Source organism: Urocitellus parryii, chromosome 9, assembly GCF_045843805.1.
Source record: "Urocitellus parryii isolate mUroPar1 chromosome 9, mUroPar1.hap1, whole genome shotgun sequence".
NCBI lineage: Eukaryota > Metazoa > Chordata > Mammalia > Rodentia > Sciuridae > Urocitellus > Urocitellus parryii.
This window is the reverse complement of record NC_135539.1, coordinates 86,934,665-86,955,826: the sequence shown is the minus strand read 5'-3', so window position 1 is coordinate 86,955,826 and position 21,162 is coordinate 86,934,665. Positions and strand designations below refer to the sequence as shown.

Sequence of the window (21,162 nt, the reverse complement as noted above, 5' to 3'; positions counted from 1 at the left end):
AAGCACACACTCTCAAAATATATCACAGAACTCAATGCAAAATTAAAACTACAAACTCTTAGAAAAAACAGGAATACGTCATTTGGCCTTACATTTTTTAGTAGTGGTTACTAGTATAAGGCACCAGCTAAGCAACATAAGAAGTAATAAGTAAATTGAACTTCATTGAAAATAAAAGTTTTTGAGCATTAAAGAATTCACTAAGAAATTGAATTGACAACTCACAGAATGTAAGAAAATATTTGCAAATCATAGGTTATAACTCAGAAATGACGGTTACCCCAAATATAGAAAGAACTGTTACAATTAAACAACAAAGAAAATTCAATAAAAAGTGTTCAAAGACTTGAATATGCAGTTCTCAAAAGATCATTATGTTTGCAAAACAGTCATCATTTATCATTTATGATTAAGGATTTGCAAATCAAAGTCATAACAAGAGACCACTTTATGACTAGAAGGATGGCTATAATCAAAGACATGGACAATGGCATATGTTCTCAGGGATAAGGACACACAGTGACTTGGGGAAGGAAATGTAAAGGATGTGCCTACTTTCTAGCACAGTCTGGCAACTCCTTCCATGTTAGACACAGACTTACTAAATGACCAGCAATCCCACTCCTAGGTGTACACCCAAGAGAAACAAATGTAGACATGCACACAAAAGTTTGTATATAAGTTTTCACAGCAGTGTTATTCAAATAGCCAAAAGTACACGTGACTCACTCAACTAACAAAATAGATTAATATATATGGCATATCCATCTAATGGAATGTTGTTCTGCAATAGAAAGGAATGGAGTACTGATAACATGCTACAGCATGAATGAACCTTTAAAATATTAGGCCAACTCAAAGAAGCCAGTCACAAAAAAAGACAGGGTCTCACTTAAGGCCCTGATTTTACCATTGATGAAGAAAGGTCACTTGGCACTTTGTCCCATGTGCAGGCAGCCACACACCTCTCCAGGCACAGTTAGAGACAGGCTCATTGAAAAGTTTCTAGGAGAAGCCAGGTTTCACAGCATGCTTTGCATGGTTCCTCCTCCAAATTCCCTGGTGCCACAATTTATTTCAACACCTATTCCTCCATCAGGTTCTCCAGACAGAAGGCAGCATCTTCCAGAATATTCTTTGTCATGCCATGCCATTTTCCTGCCCAGACTTCTCCATTCCTGCCTTCTTCTGGACCTCACCAGAGAGCCAATTTCAAGTTTTCTCAGGGCAGATCTCACTGCTCTCGGGCAGCAGACCCTGCAGCCTCCAGCTGGTCTCCTTAGAGGCATGGGCTAATGGAAGAGAGGGGACTCAGGAAAAAGTGCATCATGTAATTTTTATCACAGAATTTTCCTATGAGTACATAAAGTATATTCATGTTTTGAATAGAGGTTTACTTGTCCCAAAAGAAGTTGTCATTTCTTATTCTCAAGAATCTGTCACTTTAAAACACTCGAACAATAGGAGGCCACACTTGTCATATTTTTGACCTTCATAAAGTTGTATGTTGAAAAAAAAAGACAAAAAAACAAAGTTGTATGTTGTCCTCTGACCCAATATTGATATAGCTAATGGCATAATGAGTCATTCAACCAAAATTTAGGCAAGGATTTATGAACAGCATGCCATCACCAACCAAGCCCCCCCAAATGAATCCTCAAATGGACACCTCACCAGACTGGATATCCCAGGATGTGGCTCTGTTACCGCTGTTTACCGATGATGAGTCCTTGCTTCCCCAATGTTGAAGTATAACACCAGAGAAGAACACTGAGACAAGTTTAGAGTGGAAAGTAGAAGCTTTATTATAGGACAGCAGAAAAGACTTCTCCCAGAGGAAGAAGGGGACCCAAGAGGTGGAATCCTTGGAAGGGCAATGTCTTCCCCTTTTTATAGCTAAGGTCTCCATTCAGCTTTCCCACATTCCTGTCGCATTCCTGTCCTTTGTTCTGTTAACTTTCAGTGATGGAATGCAGGTGGGAAGGCCCAAAGGGTGGAGCACAGGTGGGCCAAAGGAGTAATCTGGACAGGAAAGACTTTTGGATTAGCATCTCCATGTTTGCTGGGAGCTGTTTCATTAACATTTCTTTGGGAGGAGTTCTGGGTCTTGGGGACATTAACATTCCAAGAGTTGTTCTGCTTTTCTTGGACTCCATTCTCAACATGGCCTTCATTTTTTATTTTATTCGATATTAGACCCAATTTATCTAACTACAATGACTACCTATCTTTAAATCTGGCTTCAGCATCATCTGAAACACCTATTGAAATCAGGCCACATGCCGTCCTCACTGAGAACCCACTTGTCTGTTCCTTTAGACTCACAGTTCCCTCACTAGTATCCCTCAGTTGTTTTCCATTTTAAACATTTTATTGTGGTTAAAATATACATGATGTAAAATTTGCCATGTTAACCATTTTTTTAAAAAATATTTTTTTGTTGTTGTAGATAGATACAATACCTTTATTTATCTATATGTGGTGCTGAGGATAGAACCCAGGACCTTGCACATTTTAGGTGAGTGCTCTATCACTGAGTCACAACTCCAGACCTCAAATTTTTTTAAACACAATCCTTTTACTCAATATTGATACTCTCAGGTCAATAGCATATTTAAGGAATATTGATATCCCTGAATATATGAATTTAATTCATTTCAGCAAAATTCTACCATACCCATTTCCTCTATTGTAGAAGAGTAGATGCTGGCCAAGTGCTAGGAAATATTTCAGGCCTTTGGTAAAACCAACATTGAATCAAAGAATCCATTTGATGAATAGAACATTAGAAAATAATTCAGGTCTAGTTGTTGTTGGTTATCTATTTGGGGCTTTTATTTCTTTGATAATGGAGATATACTCATCTCCTTTTTAGATTATTGTTAGTAGTTATTAAAACACAATCATGGCTGGGGTTGTGGCTCAATGGCAGTGTGTGTGAGGCACTGGATTTTATTCTCCGTACTACATATAAATAAATAAAGGCCAATCAACAACTAAAAAATGTTTATAAATAAAACACCTAATCATATACCTATCAGTTTAATTCACTCATTCTATATGTAAAAAAGGCTATTCATTTAATTATAACAGCTCAAATATCAGGAGGATTCTTCTTTAGTTGTGGGAATTTTGATTTTTGCAATAACAGCTGAATTATTTAGGTAAAGTGCATACAAATATGTACTGTATATATGACTTCATTTTTGGATTTAATATTTCCTTATTTTTCTATAAATTGCCAATTTTTAATAGTTTATTTTATTTAACTGTCATTTTTTAGAGCTGTAAACAATGTTGGAACCTGATTCAATAAATGGTGTCATTTTTAGAAGGGCCTTTCAGGTTTTTCTTCTGAAGCTATAACTTTTTATAGGACTGTATCATGGTATTTAGGCATTTCAGTTCTGTTTTTAATCTGAAATTACCTTATTTCCAGTTTCTTGCTGTAAAACATGAAATATACTAGCAACTATTTTCCTGTAGTAGTTAGGGCAGAAGTAGTTCTGGATCAACATCAGTGGGGGATCATCAGTCCATTTTATACACACCATGGATGTAGACTACCATCCACTCATTTAGGGCGAGGAATGTTTTATGCTGGAAAGTAAAAAATTATTCATATGATTGATTTAACAACAAGTGTTACTCTCAAGGCAAAACAGATTAGATTTATTGAACTTCTAGAGTTTCTTTTTCAAGGCCCAACATTTTTCTCATTTAAATTAATTGTGGGCTCAAGTATCATTGAATGTCTTCACTGGCCATCAATTTTGATAAAGCTGCTGCTTATATTTAAGAATAAAGTTATATTATTGCATTTATTTTAGACTTAAATGTATACTCTTTACAAAAAACTGAAGAGCATATTTAACACTTGAAAAAGCTTTAACCACTAATTCTTAATCCTAATTAAGATTATAATTATAAATAAAACACCTAATCATATACCTATCAGTTTAATAAATGTTTTTAATAAATGTTCTTTCTTGCTTTCTATCAGGGAAACATTGTGTGAATTGTCATCTCTGGACTGGTGCAGTTTTGCAAATTGTTATTTATTTGCAATAATCTAGAAATTGAGATTAAAACTTGAAACACTTATAGTAGTTTAGCAGAGTCATTTTATAGCTATCAAATCTAACAATAACAAAATTTGAAGTTATGTCTTTGTTTTCATTTTAGTGTCCTAATAATCCATTTCTATTTTACAAATGTCTCCCTGAAAACAAAACAAAGACTAGGACACTCCACATATCAGTGAACCACAGCAAAATGGGTATAAAATAATGGGTATAAAATATAAGACTGTATATGTAAGGGAAAACAGGGACAGAGTGAACAAATTATGGTTTCCAATTTCTACAAGTTTTCTAAGAACTGAATTTTTTTTTGTTTGTATTTGAAATCTCCTATTTCCATGACATGTATAGTTGCTTTTTTTCTGATTTACTCTTAACAGGCTCTAGTTATTCTTTTTTTATGGAAAAAGTAGCTGATTTTTATTATTATTGCCAAATAAGACTTTAAATCAATTAAAATCTTTTATTATGCATAAAGTTACTTTCACTTTTTTTTTAAGAGAGAGAGATGAGAGAGAGAGAGAGAGAGTTTTAATATTTATTTATTTTAGTTCTCGGCGGACACAACATCTTTGTTTTGTATGTGGTGCGGAGGATCGAACCCGGGCCGCACACACGCCAGGTGAGCGTGCTACCACTTGAGCCACATCCCCAGCCCACTTTCATTTGTTACAATCACAGTAAATATGTTTCTTTGTATTAAAAGACAGCCTTTATTTGAAGTCTAAAATATCCCCACCTGCAAGATTACATATATAAAACTCTGTTTGTTTCTCATATAATAGTGCATTAATCAAATTAAATGTTATACTCTCTATAATAAGATAAAATGGAAATAATTTACTCATAAAATTTATATTTAAACCATCTTTATTTTCAAAATACTATCCTAAAAATTATATTTCCATTAAGCTTCAATTGGAGCAGAAGTATAATCACTTAAATAAAAGCAGTTACTTAAACTAAAAATGAGAGATAAAATACTTTTGAAGGCAGATAAAAAATATTGTCAGGTTTCTTGCTGTGCTTCTGGGTGTTCAGTAGCAGGCTCATTTGAAGGTGGAATCAATCCTAAAGGATACTCACTTCTACTTTCAGGATGCGGGGGTGAGTGGCAGGGGAAGAAATCCAACTCTCCGGGGGAGATAATGAGGAAAACACCGTGGTTCCATTGGGAATGGAGGGGGTGGTGGACCCAGTGGAAAATATTCTAGAGATGCTCCATACATGTTTCCTGGAGGAGGTGGAGGAAAAAGATGTCCTTTTCTCATAAACTGACTACTTGTATCCACTGGAAACAATGGACTTCTGATTGGAGGGAAAGGTGAGAAAGCAAAGCCAGAGCCAGTTGCTTCATTTTCAACAGGGAGAGGTGAATCAGGTACCTTGGACTCACCAAGATCAAATTTGGTATCATTTCTACTGGATTCAATATCTGAAGATGTAGACCCATCCATTTTATCCAAAGGCAGCATAGTGGAACTTTTTAATTCTGATCCAGATGGTCTACCACGATTAAAATAACATCCATCTTGCTTTTGTAGAGGAAGCTGTGGATCAAAATATGGTTGGCCTGGTGGAGGGATCATTATATGGGCCTGTTGACATGGAGGTGCCAGGGGCCCAGTGTCAGAAGGTGCTCTCTGAGGATCAGTTAACCTACCACAGTTTGATTCTCTTCTTTCATTGCTAGTCAGATGGTCCAGAGAATTCTCTGGGCCCCTTGAGGCTCTTCCTTCTCCCACTGGCACCAAAGGTTAGAGTCTGAGTGGACCATTCTTTTCCATAAGTGGAGATCTCATTTCAGATAAAGGTTGACCCAATGGTGAGGGACCATTTGGGGAATGCTGTCTGTCAGAATCTATATTTGAAATATCAAGTGTAGAAGGATCTTTTTTTGCAAGTTTAAATTTGAACTCCATTTCAGTTAATTTTTGTCTGTTGTGAGCATTTTGTTTTCTTAAATCATTGAGGTATCTTTCAGCACTCTGAGCTGCCAACTTATTACCATGTGCTTTTTTCTAATAGTATATAACATGCCCTTGATAAAAATGAATGGTTCTCTCCAATTATTCTTCAAGATCTTTGGCTCGCTTTCTATAGGTCTCCAGCAGTTTAGTTGTATGGCTGATCTTTTTTTTACACTTTGGAAAGTTTCTCCTCTTGATCTACCTGGTAATTTTTCTCTCCTATTAATTTTCTTTGGAGTTCCATTACGTTTTCTTGATATAGTTCCATCATGACTTTAAGTTTCTGCTGAAGACTGATGCTTACTTTCAAACTGTGTATTTTCTGCTTGCAAAGATTCTTGTTCTGTCTTAAGATTTTTAATATGTTTTATAACGTCTTCCTTTGTTTCAGTTACTTCAGATAATAAGGGAAAAATTTGATTTCTTTCTCTTTCCAAGGTGTTAAAAGAGGCCTTTAACTTAGCAACATAAATCAGTTTCTTCAAAGCCTCTTTTGGCTGATCTTCTAAGTGAGCACAAATTTCAGATTCACTCTCTATTTCCAACTCCAAGTTACCATCATTTGTTGGGACTTCTGCAAGCACAGGAGCCCAATCTTTTATCTGCAGCAAGTGTTCAGTCAGAGACTTAATGTGATTTTCTTTATCTCTTAGAACTTGTTCTGCATGTACTTTAGAGTGTTCAAATGTCATTTTCTGTTTATTGAGTCCATTCACTTTTTCTTTCCATACCTCAACTTCTTTTAAAAGCTGTTTCTGACTTTCCTGAAGTTGGGAATTTTCATTCAAAGCCTCTTTTATTGCTACTGCAACTGCTTCTTTATTCATTTTAAACATTCTCAAGGTTGTTTTAGCTTGAAATCTGAGGGATTTTGATTCATCTTCTAGGGACTTAATTCTTTTTAATATATCCACCATCAATTCATATTGTTAAAAATGTTTAGTTTTCTCTTTTTTAAGCTCTTTTTCTAAAAAGAGTATTTCATCCTCAAGTTTAGATAAAGACTTATCCAGGTTTTCATATATTATCTCCAAATTTTCTGTTTCTACTGACTTCTTCTCCAAAATGGCATCCTTTAAAGATGACTCTAAGCCTTCATACTCTTTTTGAACAAGGCTAACTTTTTCAAGTAGTTCACATTTTTCTTCAATTAGTCCAGTGTTAGAGTCTGTAAACAAGTCTGGATGGTGCCTGGCATTTTGCCAGAGGGAGTGGTTAATGTTAAGGTCTGTAAACAAGTCAGGATGGCGCCTGGCATTTTGCCAGAGGGAGTGGTTTGTAAAGTAACGCCAGTGAGCCATTAAGTGTGGAGATTCCTTATTGGTTGACTGCTATATCTAGTTTATGTTAATTAGATAAGCTGTGTGGAATGTATAAATACTGCTCCTGTCCTACAATAAACGGCTTCCACTCCTGCTGTATCAATGTACACAAGTTGTTTGTCACCCCCCCCCCCCACCCCGGCTATTTTGCTGCAGCCGGACTGCGGCAGTCCAGAAAGTTTTAGAGCAAGCTTTTCTTCTCTTCTCATGTAACACCTGCTTCTCACAGACTGATAACTTCTCCACAAAAACAAGAGAACAACAAAAAATACAATACCTGTACATATCACCAACTCCCACGGACAGCCATAAGGACTAGGGTGTGTTTCCATGTCTTCAGACAAGGCAGACCACAACCCTGCTTACTTCTTCCAGGACCACCTCCATGTTTGGCTGAGGGGCAGCTGTTGCCCCTTCATTACATTAAGGCTACTTTGGCTATTCCCTCCAGAACCACACCATGCCCAGCCAAGCTGAAACAGGCTGTGGACACTCAGGCCTTAGGTTAGGAACAAACCTGCACCAGGCAACAGAGCAGACCACTGTGAACCAGTGAGGGGGGAGGGGTGTAGGAATGGGCATGAGGAGCCCTGGTCATGGGCTCCCAGGGGCCTAGCACACTGCCTGTCAGAGAAGTCTTGGCGTTTTCACTATGTTGTGCATCTTGAAGCAGCACAGGTTCAAGCCTGCTCCAATCAAGACAGAGAGAAGTCCTCTCCAGGTCACCCACCCATTGGTTTGGTTTAGGCCAGGCCAAGGCAGAACTTCTATATAGTCATAATATCACCCAGTTTGATGTCACTAAAATTCTAAAGCTCTGTAAAATTTTTAAAGAGCTAGTACATCATATATTTATATTTGTACCATTTACCCTTGTGTTTCAATGTCTCATTTCTTTCCCTCTCCTCCTGTCACTATTCTTTTTCCTTCCTTCCTTATTTCCCCCTTTCCTTTTCTTGCAGTGTTGGTGACTAAATTTCAAGGCCTAGTACATACTGGGCAAGCTCTCTAGCACTGATCTACATCTCCAGGCCTGTTGACACTTTCTATAGAAGCCATGTGAATTATTGCCATAAAAAACTCTCGTGTTAGGCTATTTTTTTAAAATTTTTATTTCTTACATACATGAAAATAGTGGAATGCATAATAATCATAATTATTGTGTTAGGCTATTTTAAAAAGTAATTTTAGAGGAGTTGCAAACATGGGCACAAATCAGTTTGGATAAGTTATTTTTAAGTAGTATAGCATATGTAATGTTTCTAAAAAGAAGGAGCTTAAAACTTGAGTTGGTTTTCATGTCAGTTTTTGTAGACTACTATTTATTTAAGAATCTTCAAAATCTTTTTTCAGATGTTCTTTTCATTTCTCATAGGATGTAAACACTTCTAAGAAAGCTGGTCATTATAAATATATAACAATGAGAGGGCTAAGATAAGTGAGATCCTGCCTCAAACCAAACAAAATAAAATGTTACATGGGATTCTCACACAGACATGGAACACCAGGGTATTCAATAGGAAGCAGTGTTTATTTGTGTGCATCCAGCCTCAGTGGATTCTTGTCCAAAGGCATACTAACTTTGTCTTCATATGAGGTAATATACATTCCTGTTTGGGCATTCTATTTATATACTACAAAGTAAAAGAATATTCAAAACTGATTTCTGGAGGGCTCACAATGATACAGATGGCATCATGTTCTCTTTCCTTTGTTCTGAGAAATCTGTACCACAAAATGTAGCTCAGTGTTAAAACACCCCTGGCTTCTATTCCCAGTACGAAACCAAACAAATGGCAGATGCACTTCATTTAGGGCAGAGAATTTAGTATTATAATGAGCTTGATTGAGCAAAGTTTACCCTAGTGCCGCAGTCTGGCTGGGTACAATTCAGGAGCCACTTGTCAAAAGAAACTAACTTTATTTTTAGAACTACAAACGCCAAACAAAACAGCTCCTCAGGAAAAAACCCTCAGAGCCCAACTGCCACCACAAACTTCCACAAGCCTTTCCCCCACACCAACCTCCCCACCTCCCACAATCCTCCTGTTCTTGAGGCCGATTGGCTGGGTCGCGTGGGCGGAGCCAAAGAAGTCCCCCAATGAGCAGCTCCGTGGTCTGAAAGGGCAGGGAAACAGCCCAATGAGCAACTCCGTGGAGGAGCCAATCAGCTAGATGTTGCTGGGGCCGCTGTGAGCCAATCATCAGCTGGCAGCTGGAAGTTTGCTGGCAGCTGGAAGTTTGCTGGGGCCCCTTTGGCTGTGGCTCTCAACACCCTAGGTCACTTAGAAGAGGAGCTGTGTATCTTTGACTGATTTAAGCTGGTTCTTCCAGGCCTTTTCTAAGGAGCAGTTTCTGTAACAAAGAAACAACTTCAAGTGAAGTTAGCAATGAGCAGCTCTCTGCCTGCAATCACAAGTGTTCCTAAGTTCCTGCTTGGCAGCTGATCACTTTGCAGACTGTTTGCTGGTGGGAAGAAAAGTCTGAAGGGGGGCAGAACTTGACATCTGGATCCCTTGTGGGATGTCCTTCCTCTTAGGCTATTCTAACCAACTCCCTGGCAGCACCTCTAGTATCTGAGATGCAGAGAGTTTGAATGGCCTCTGAAGCTAGGGCTTTGAGCCCTGATCCCAGGACCTGAGCTCACTCCACATCCCTGGGGTTGTGGTTGTTTTCTGGGGCACCTCAAGGCCCTGATTTTGGAGGATTACACTTCCATCCCAAGTCTGTGCCCTCTAGTTCACTGAGGGCTTCAATTGCAGTACCTGGAATTGGGGAGGTTCTCCAGGCAGGGATTCAGTCTTCCTAGCAGTCTGTCTTGACCTTGACCCTACAGAAGGCAGTGCCCTTGGGGCTACCCAGTAGACCACCTTTGGGCTGTTACTTATGGGGTTGAGTCTTAGCAGTTGTTGCCAGACAGGCATTTCTCCCTTGTGCCCACAATTTTCCTCCCTGAGTTAGCGGTTACTCTTTGATGGAGGCTGAAGGCTATCTAGGTGCCAGCCACTCACTTTTCTCACTTCCTCTGCCCACTAGTATCAGAATCAGCTTTCTCTCTCACAGCCCATTGCCCAAGGCCCAGGAGACCCAGGAGGCTTTAAAGGCTAGTTGTGTGGGAGTGGGTGGGGCCACTCTGAATTCTGCAAAGGGACACCATGGTTTTTTTTGAGAGGCTGCAGTGATAGGAATCACCTTTATGTTTTCTTCTAGACCATCTTGACAGTGGGATTGTGATGGATGCAGTCAGGAATTCCTTTAAATCAGCTGTCATGTGGCTAGAAATGGAGCCAGAATCCTGTAGTCTGGGGCTAGAGAGGAGAAAGCATATTGGGGCACATTGTATAGGAGAGAAATTGCTGGTTAGCTTGAAAACACCTCTGAAGACCTTCCTGGGACACTTGGTGAGAAGTGCCGAGAGGACAGGCAGGGCTCCTGACCCACCAGTTCATCAGCCATCACTGCTCAAAAGCCATAGATTCAAAGCCACATCTTCATGCTGACTGCAAAATAGTGACTGAAGTACAGAAGGCCAGTGCAGTTCAGGTCTTGATGGGATGATTTCAGGGTCCAGCAGTGATGTCAGGCTTGCTGGCCACTCACAGGTATTAATCAAGAGGTGGTAGCTAAGTTCTCCAGGCCATGAGTGTGGATAAGGGCAGAGATACAGCCTGATACAAAGATCTCCTTCATGTTCTGGGACTTCTGACCTATTCTGAGTATCACAGCTAGGTTCTGGCATGAGCAGGATCTTATGTAACAGAAGAGAAGCTGTCACCAAGAGAGGACTTGTGAGTTGCCCAAGTCACAGATCTCAGGAGTGGCTCAACCCAGGTTAAATTCAGGCATTGTCTCTTAACTCAGTCCCTTACACACTCAACTCAGGGAGCTGCTGTCAGAGGGGGGTCAGCAGCTCTAGGGGATGGTCCTGGTGACCACTGTGTCCTGTCCCTAGTGGAAGGATTTTGCACTCACTGTGTTCTGTCATCCTCATAAGTAAAGGTGATCTTCATGGTATAGGAGAGAAAATAGAAGCCCTAAGGTGTGCTGGGATTTGGTAATGAGCACATAATTAGTAAGCAGCAAATAGGGACTAGACCAGGGCATCTACATGCTCTTTATTCATGGGCCTGGCCTCATGACTTCTTATTGATGAGGAAACTCATGGAAATCAGGACTAGACCTGCCTGTGTGGGAGGGAGATGGAGGTGGAAGGTGGACTCTGACCCACTTCCTGTGTCTGTAACACCTGTGAGATTGGCTTTGACTACTGTGGGTCATGTTCTGTGGCCTGATGGGGAATCCAGTAAATGTTTTTCTTTCCTTTTGATATTACCATAATGGGAGGTTGCTTAAAATTAATTTTTTTTGTAAATGTTTAAAATTTATTTATTAGTGCTGGGACCGGATCCAGGGTCCTTCTGCATGCTATGTACAGACTCACCACTGAGCCACTTCCCTAGCTCCTGATCAAATTTAGGAGGAAGTTTTCCTATTTCCAGAGGTTAGCCAAGATGAACTTAATGAATATAGTCAATTCCTGAGACTAATGGGAAAAGTATTTGCCAAAGAGTAAGATGTGTAAGTTTTCTCTATCACTGCCAATTTCTCTCCTCAGAAGGCTAGTGTTGATATACATCATGGCAGTGTGAGTGTATAAGAAACCCTCTTGAGTGCTGTTAATGAGCCAGAATGAGTTTCTGTTTCTAATGTCTTGCTGCAGGGAACACCCAGTTGCTATGTAATGACAGGACATCTAGTCCAGGGCTTCTCCTGTCTTCAGGCTAAAGAGTGACTTTTAAGCCTGTCCAAACTGTTGCACACCAACACTGGTGTCACATACAATGGAAGTGAGTAACTAAGTAAATGAAGTGGAAGAAGCCAAGGACACTCTCAAACCAAGCCTGTGGGCCATCTGCTGGATGGTCCTGTAGGGGTCCTGTAGAGGATCCTAGGTGTTCAGCGTGGTCCTCTGTGCTGAGCATTTATGAAACACTCATGGTTGTGGGGCAGCAGCACCTCAGCACCTCCTCCCAGATGGAGGAGCAGCCATCACCCATGTGAGTCCCCAGTATGCTGTTAGCCAGGCCTCAGACAGGTGGCTGCTCCTCCTGAACAGCCCCCTGGACAGGTACCTGATACAAGGTTCATCAGAGCCTTTTCCCAACACTGAGGGCCCCAAAGAGCTCTGTTTATGTGGGTGTCCTCTTTCATATTTGCCCTGATAGAAATTAAAACTGAGAAATTTAAACAGTAATGTGTTCATTTATGACTTCATTTGAAGGTAATATAAACCTATTAATGTTAACAAACATTATGTTTTTTTATTAACCTAATTCATTTATTTTAATTAGGTATATATGACAGCAGAATGCATTTTGATTCCTTCTATACAATTGCAGCACAACTTTCATTTCTCTGGTTGTACCCGATGTAGCATCGCACCATATGTGCAGTCATACATATACCTAGGTTAATGATGTCCATCTCATTCCAGCATCTTTCCTCTCCCCATGCTCCTTCCCCACCCTCCCTCCCCTTTGCACCATCAAATTTTTTCCATTCCCCCCCATTATGGATCAGCATCCACTTATCAGAGAGAACACTCAGCCCTTTTTTTTTTTTTTGGAATTGGTTTACTTAGTATAATATTCTCTGACCCCATCCATTTACCTACAAATGCCATAATTTTATTCTCTTTTAATGCGAGTAATATTCCATTGTGTGTGTATGTATGTGTGTGTGTGTATATATATATATATATATATATATATATATATATTTCATTATCCATTCATCTATTAAAGAGCATCTAAGATGCTTCCACAGTTTAGCTATTGTGAATTGAACTGCTATAAATTGGCTGCATTTCTAAGCCATAACCCCAGCCCATGTTAACCATTTTTTAAGTGCACATAGAATTCAGAAGTACTAAGTACATTCACTATCACCACCATCTGTTGCTAGACTTCATCTTTATAACAGAAACTCTACCCGTGAAATAATGCCACCCCACTGCCCCTCATCCAGTCCCCTGATTTCTGTTTCTGTGGGTTTGATGACTCTAGATACATCAACTACAGAATTACATACTAGGTGTTCTTTTGTGATTGTGTGATTATACTTAACATAATGTGGGGTGAATTACATTCCATTGTGTGGATGGACAACATGTTTATCCATTCCTCCATCAATGGATGCTTGCATTGCTTACACTCTTCAGTTCTGGGGAACTCCTACTTGGCATTTCTGGAAGCTTGAGCACTAGAAGAGGTGGAGAATCTACAGGAAATGAGCTGTGGTTGGGATCTCATGGGTCCATGACTTTCACCTCAATATAATCTGTAGGCAAGAGGAAATATGAGCTGATCCAGGTAAAGGCACTTGCAGTTAGCACAGATGCTACAGGCAAGGCCAGAACAACCTCTTCACTCTAAACAAAGAGAGGAAATAATGAAACTCAAAGACAGACTGATAAGAGGGCCCACACCTAAGGAAAGGGGAAGTGGAGCCACACAAAGAACCCTAAGAAGTAATGAATGTGAGTGAAGGATGAGCAAAGCCCAGGTACACCCTTCTTCCCAACATCACAGGTTGCACCTGCCATCCTTTTCAGTTGATGAACAGAAGGTTTAGTGTATACTACATTTAAACACTCCAGTTTCCAAGATCACTGCTACCTGCACCGTTTAACAGAGGAGTACCTTTTACAGACTTTCCTTTTAAAAAAGTTCCTTGAGTACAAGGGCTGAGTCTAACCTTTGCATGTCCCAAGGTGCCTGATGCATAGTCAGCACTGGGCCTTTCTGCAGTGTCAGACTGAGGACAGGGGTCAGGCCCAAGAAGCAAGATGTAGGAATCCATCAGTTGGAGGAAGATGCAAGGCACTGTGGGAATATTGGTCATCCTTTATTCAGAGGTGGCAATAGCCCCAGGGTCATTTCCATATTTCTTTTTAATATAAAGGCCAAACAAAAAGGGCACATTGCCAAGAAGCTGGTGCATCCCCACAAGCAAATGTTTATGACCTTGATTACATATGCTGAATCACCATGTTTCTGACCTTGACTACACACTGACCATAAAATAGCCCATTCATAGCCTCAGGCACTCAATAAAAGCATAACAGCTTACTGGAAGTCTGGCAAGGGAGCCATTTTGGCCCTGCCCCCAAACATGGCTTCAGCTTAAACACTGATCCCCTGCACACTGTTCGACAGTTTCCACACACAGAGGCAAGGACAACTTGTGCTTTTCTCCTTAGGAGCTGACAGCACTGACAGAGAGGATACAGCAGCAATAAGTTACTGGGACCAGCTCCTTGAGGGCAGTTTAGCATTATGAGGAGAGAGAGGCCTGGTTGCTGCTCACACAGAGAGGAAGGGCCTTGAGAATTGTGCTGGTGGTGGGAATGTGTTTTAAGACAGGATAAAACAACAATAAAAGCAAATGATTTTTTGCTTGCATATATTGTCAGAGGTTTTGATAATATAATAAGAAAAAATAATTATTTAAAAAGTCAGCTGACTGTTCTCAGGTGAGGTCTTCCAGGGCTTACTCAGGGGTATTTGCTATAAGCAATCAACCTTCTTCTTCCCTGATTATTAAGTCATCTTGAAAGCAAGACAAGGAACATCAATGAAACATAAATATTAGCTATCTGGCATTTCTTTTGAGATGATGAAGATTGGGGGGAAAACAGACACACTGTAATAATTCAATATAGATATTTATGTCAGAGACAAATAGGTAAGACTGGAAGATTCTCAATTTCCTTCAATGTTCAAAACCTCTGTTTTCTTTCTATATTTAAGGTCAATCAATAGCACTTTGAAGTGAAAACCACTTTTGTTTGATAGCCATTTTTGTATTCGATAGCCATTTTAGTCCAAGTTTCCCATTGAAGGGGGAAAAATTACAATTATTTTAAAAATACAAAAAATAAGTACATAGTTGCTATACAAACAAAGTAAAGGACATTTGGAGACAACAGAGTGTCCAATATGCAGGCAAATCAGAACACAAAGTGATGACTTGTTTTTACTCTTTAAAGGTCTGCATCCCAGCCACATGGTATGGTGAGTCACTGAAGCTGGGCTGACCATAGATGGCTGCACTATCCCAAGTAAATATAAAATTAAAATAACCAAAATATAAAATTACATACTCATCAGGGAACCTAAAACTATGTATCACACTGATAGTATAACTACAAAGATGAAGGGGGGAAAATAAGAATTAATTTAAGTAACTTTAAAACCAATCACTCTAGCAGGATATTACTGGTGACATTTATTTTTTTAAAAAAATAAGCAACCTTGAACTGAACTTAAAAACTTGTCTATGCAATGTTAGGGAGTATGAGTCCCATGTGTACCTGGGGTTCAGGAGATGATATTCTAATCAACCAGGGTTCTCACTGTGGGAGAAACAGATGCAATGTGGAGTGGGACTGGATTGGATTCAAAGTCTCAGAATAAAATCTCAGTCAGTTGATTGATCATGCAATCAGTAGATTAGTCATTCTACCAGCTCTGTTCACTGAAAGGGTCTAGAGGCAAATACAACCCAGTAGCCATGACGACATGACTGTTCCCCTATCATTTTGTTTCCAAATGCCATCCACCATGCAAGATAAGGATCCTTGGAGAAATGGTTGATTTTTCCAGGGCTGGAGCAAGGAAAGCACAAGCTAAACCCGCAGCATCCTGCTGAGGAAGAAAGTAAGAGCATATTCATCAACCCATGTGATATATCCAAAGGACTTGGGAACTGCTTCAATGGTCCCATTTGCAAATTATAAATGCTTTGAACACAAAAGGAATAAAATCATTATACAAAATTCATGTATAAAGATGTGAATTTGGTGTCAACATATTTTATATACAAACAGAGATTTGATAAATTGTGGTATAAAGATGTATTAAGAATTGCAATGCAAAAAATTATGAATGTAATGCATGTAATGTAACAAGTGAAAGAGTATTGGGAATGCAATATATGCAGACTCAGGTTTTGCTTCATAGATGGCTTACTAAATACAGAGGGAAGACAGGTAGCTTTGCAATACAGATGACATCTGGGTGACATCAGCATCACAGTGACAACACTGAACAGCAGTGGGCTGGGCAGAGGGAAGGGGAAGGATTAAATCAAGTCCCTCTGAGGTGGTACACAGGGACATAGCACTTCCCTAGTGGGAACAATGACCTAAATAAATAAATAAATAAATGCATAATCATGACTCCAGTCTCAAAGGGATCAATCAAAAGAGTACATGTTCATACTTTTTTTCAAAACAATTGTCAATGCCATAAAAGAGAACAGAAAGGTATGGAGAGCTTTTTCTAGAAAAAGGGCTAACTAAGCAACCCAAAGCCATGAATGATCTATGACAAAATCTTGGATCGAGAAAAACAAAAATTCCAGTCACACAGGATATTATCAAGGAAATTTGTACAACAGCTCTCCATTAGACACAACAGTGTGTCAGTCCCTAAGTTCACTATAAGAGCCCCCAAGCCTCCTCCACATGGTGCATGTCAGGTGCTACTCGGGGTCTGCTCATCCTTGTCTGCTAACCTTATCAGAGTTGAGATCAGCCTACCTTCTTCTGCTGTTCCCAGTAAACCCAGGGCATCTGGCACTTGGTTGGCTGCTGCCATGAACATTAGTCCTGTCCCACAGATGCTCCAGTACTTCCTTGGGGCACAGTTGGGACTGCAGTCTTCTCTCTTGAGGTCAGGTGTGCCATATGGCTTGCCCTGATTTCAATGTCTGAGTGAAAAGCTTATCTGCCACTTCCAGGCAAAAGGTCAGGAGTCAGTGCATGAAGCCACTCTTTCTGCCTCTGCCACCCTGTCTGGCAATGATTGGTTAGGGTCAGATGAGGAGGACGATAGAGCAGCCAACCCAAAGTGGAGCTTCAATCAGTCTGTGTCCCTACAGGCCTACAATGGGCTTAAATTCCTAATCATGTCCCTCAAGCCCCCTGACCGCACTCGACATGTAGCCTGAATAAGAGTAAAGTCAGAGAGATACTGAGTTGGCTGTTATATTAGCCCTCACCAGCTTATCTCAGGTGATATGTGTGTTCAACTCTTGAGTGCAAATTCAAATAGCCCAATAGGTTACCTAAACACCAAATAAGTCAGAGAGTTTACCTTTATATGTGGTGACACACCACATGGACAGGAGCTCTCTAGAGCCAGGAGTTCTGTCAAGTGGGAAAATAAGGTTGCACACCCAGGAACAGCTGAATATGTGCCATATTCTGAAGCCCCAGGACAGTTTATCACTATGTCCATGAGCCAAGAAAGCCCTGCTCTCCACCACAAGGACATAGGAAATGTGAGTCCCTTTGTGAGGGAGGAGGAAGGTGCCATCCTCCTACCCCTTCCTGCCTAGGGAATTCACTGAGCACTTGTATCTTTGATTACTTTGATTGCTGGGTAGAGCTGGACATTCTGAAATCCAGGTCAATTCTTTGTGTCTCTGAGAGCAGGAATTGAATGTGGGTGCCTATCACCACAACGCTTGCCCACATTTTGCACTCAGGGTAGGGAAAACCCTACAGAGCACATCAAATGGGACACTGGGTGACAAAAGTGCTATATGATCAAACCTGGGGCCATCACATGCAAACATCCACTCACCTGTGTACACAATGACATGGGAGGACAACACAGGAGGCTGTGCAGAGATTGCCCCTCCAGGGGCACACTGGGACCAAGCATGGCAGGAAAATTCACTTTCTGCCCCTTGTCAGTATTGTGTGTCTTCCTGCCCATGTATGCCAATACAAGCACATGCTGTGAAATGACCTGGGAGAGGTGGGAAGACTTGGTGGGTAAGAACTGCTTGGTGAGGGCATGTCTGCCTGTGCATCTACAAACATGTTAATTAACCTTTCTGTGCCAGTTTTATCAGCTTGAAAATGGAATATGGACAGGGCCTCCCCAGGGCATGATGAGGATGTGATGATATAGTTCACACAAAACTTTTTCAAAAGTACCTGCCGCATGTGTACTCAACAGGCATTATCAGTTGTTGTTACTGTCTCAGTAATAATAGTAATATAATACAATTTACAGGACAAAGGGGTAAGATCCATTAGGAAAAATGAAATCTAGCACCATGAAGAGCCACTCCATGTTTTGCTTTCATAGGGAGCAAGAAGGGATTTAGGACACATAAAATGGGAATGAGCCTGGGTGATAATTAGAGTTCATCATTTGAGAGATTAAAGTCAGAAAATAATAATCACCTGTAAGTACCTAGTACCATGCAAAAGAGATCAAACTGAGTGAGCTGCGTCTCCAGTTAAAACAAAATGATGGGGCACAAGAGCATTGAAGAGTACAGGAAACATAGTTTATCCCAGGAAAGCACTACCCAATCCATAACCAGTATCCAAGGGGGATCTCAGGAAGCCCCAGTAGGGAATGGGGTGTGGACACAGTTCTAGCTGCTAGGAACCTAGTGATGAACTTGTGCAACTACAACAGAAAGGAAACTGACCCATTATGGAGGGTGTTTCACCCAACCTCCCAATGCAGCAGGGGCTGGGCCCTCTGTGGAAGATACAGAAACACAAGCTGAGTGCAGAGACCCTACTGCAGATGTGCCTGGTCTATTGGGAGGGTGAGAGTACATGGGAGGGATTTTGTGGACTACTGGGTTCATCACTCACGGGAGGTGGCATCAGCATGAGAAGAGTGAAGATGAGTGCCCTGGGGACTATGGGTGAAGTTCCTCATCAGAGTGTGTACTTCAGGAAAGTGGATCCTGGCACAGAGCTGGCCCTTTGCACCCATATTCAAGCAGTCATCTAAAGCAGGGCATTTTAGGACAACTGTCAGAGATGGCATTCACCCCAAACCCAGTTGGTGGTCTGCACTTCTTGCAGAGGCCCAGGGACCAGGGAACAATGTCTTTTCTGCATTGCCCGGCTTGGAGCTCTTCACCTCAAACCCATCTCTACTTCATGCAGGGTAGGGCAGGATGAAGAAGTTGCCATGTTCCAGTGAATTACAGGAAAAGTGCAAAGGGTCAGGAATCTCAATGCAAGAGTAAATGAAGGCCTAGAGGTAGAAGGCCCAGATAATGAGGTTCTTGGAGTCCAGGGAGTAAAGAAAATGTGGAACACGAGATTCAATTACATCAAGAGGCTTTCTAACAGAGAAACTGAATATAAATGCTAGGAATGACCAAGATGAGAGGCAATCCTTTTGGAAACAGCAACGCATCAAGCAGTTGGTCAAAATAACATTGAGTGGAACAGGCCAGACTTGCTACATAATGGTGTGCAGATAGTATCCTACACAGAGGCCTCCAGATGCTGCAGTCAAATGTGCTAACAAAGGATAACTTTTGGTGGAGCCCTCCTTTCCATAATTCACACAAAGTCATCTGCTAAAGTTTAAAAGTCCTCCAAAGATCCATGTGCTTTAGACTTGGTCACCAGCCTGTGGTGCTACTGGGAGATAGTGGAACCTATAGGAGCTGGAGCCTGGTAGAAGGAAGTTACATCACCAGGGTCATGCCCTCAAAAGGAATATTGGGAGTCCAGTCCTTCCTCTCTCTTTTGCTTCCTGGCTGCCATGATATGAGAAGCCTCATATGGCCTCCACATTTGGCCATGGGCTCTCACCATGATGTGCTGCCTTGGCTCAGGCCCAAAGCAATAGAGCCAACAGACCAGGAACTGAAACTCTGAAACCATGAGACATATAAATCTTCTCTTTTAAGCTGATTTTTCTCAGTTGTTTTTGACAGAAATGGAAATTTGACATCTATGATCACTATGAGAAGTGGGGTGGAAGAAAGAATTGTTAAAGAAATGCAGGACCTAAGCAGAGTTGCTGCTGCTGCAGAATGAGGGAGTGGCTGCAGTCTATCATGAAAAAGCCAACAACTAGGTGTGAAAATAACCATTAGCCTACCCAGGGCTTGCTCTATGTCCAGGGCTATGCTAGGACTTGACAGAGTATCCTATCTAATTAGAATTATAGCAATTAGAAATAAAGGGGTTCTTACCAAGAAAATTTCCTAGGGCAAAATTCAAAAATCACAATTGGAAAAATAGCACATTTGACTCAAATGAAGGCACAAGAAAGGCAACAATGCTTCAGCTATGAGAAAACACAGGCTCTCTACAGGGAAGAAGGGGTAGCCCATCTTACCAGGCCTGAGCATCATATATGCTACTGCCTCATTGGGTCATGAAGGATGTGCATGCCCCTCCATTCTTCACTATTTGCTTTTCCTCTCTACTAAGGCTGACCATGATGCCCCACAATTGTCATAACCCAAACGTAGGTGAGTCTCCTGTTTCTTGGAGCTCATAGTGGTCTGGTGTACACCATGTCAGACAGCATGGTGTTGTGTAAGGCCAAAGACCTGGACACAACAGGACCTTGGCTAACATTCCAAGTCCTGTCACTTCCTTTCTATAGAACCTTGGGCAAATAACCAGCTCTCTTGGGACCTCCGATCAACATTACCAAATGAAACCCAGTGTCCCTGTATTACAGATGGTGGAACAAGATCTGAAGAAGTGGGGTAACTTACACAAGGCCATACAACTGATGAGCTGAAGACTGGGAAAAATGTCTCTGGACATGACAAGGCTCATGGAGCACATAGGAGGTCAGCATCAGGCCCCCAGTGATTCTGCTCCAAGCTCCTCCTGCACCTCTCTCAGTGGTCAACTTCAAAGAATACACACAAGATCATGTGCAAAAAATGGAAGTCTAAATATCTGTATATAGTTCATTTTTCAGAAAATTA

At 40.9% G+C, this 21,162-nt stretch overlaps 1 pseudogene; it reads right to left on the bottom strand.

The window, feature by feature from the left end:
• Positions 1-5,091: 5,091 nt before the first annotated feature.
• Positions 5,092-21,162, bottom strand: part of LOC113184164 (melanoma inhibitory activity protein 2-like) — a 146,114-nt pseudogene continuing 130,043 nt past the window's right edge.